Source organism: Megascapheus bottae, chromosome 32 (assembly GCF_031878675.1).
Source record: "Megascapheus bottae isolate mThoBot1 chromosome 32, mThoBot2.hap1, whole genome shotgun sequence".
In the NCBI taxonomy this organism is placed as follows: domain Eukaryota; kingdom Metazoa; phylum Chordata; class Mammalia; order Rodentia; family Geomyidae; genus Megascapheus; species Megascapheus bottae.
In genome coordinates, this window is record NC_143540.1 from 727,482 (window position 1) to 728,177 (window position 696).

Here is a 696-nt window from a genome sequence, read left to right on the forward strand (position 1 = left end):
ATGCTGGGACTTGATCTGTCAGGGGAGTGGAGAGGGGAGGGAGGCAGGTGGAAAGGGGAAGGGCAGGAGAGTACAGGCATAATATTCAGTGTACAGATGTGGAAATGGAACCAGGAGACTTGAAGGGGCTGGCTTGGGTTGGGATAAGTGGGGGAGAAGGACAGAAGGGGTCACACTGATCAAGATGCACTGGATCCATAAACTGATACATGGAATTAAAAGCCCCTTTCTGCCACTGCTTGAAGATAATTTTTTTAAAGGGAGGGGAAAATTACAGCTACATTTGGAGTTACGGCTCAATTAGGCTTTCACAAGTAGAAAAGAGCTGTATGCTCTGGTCCCTTTTACATAATGGTGTTAGTAACAGACTGCACACAGGGCACAGAGCCACCTCCTCTTGTTGGGACACAAAGGAGGAATTTAGAGGTGTGCTCTGCCTGCCTGGACTTTCCATGGAGAATGAGAGGACACAGAAATATGCACACACTGTCCAACAACAACTGGACTTTTTATTTACAGGAAGAGAAGCTTGGCAACCAAGTCCTGTCTTTTCCCTCCCTGGGTTTACGAGAACCAAACCAAATTGGAAAATGTTATTTGCTTTAATGAAATGATTTGCTCTTGTGCAATATCAAACTGTGTCAGTGCAGCAAATAAAGGAAGAAGGCCTTGTTTATAAATACGCCTGGCTTCTGA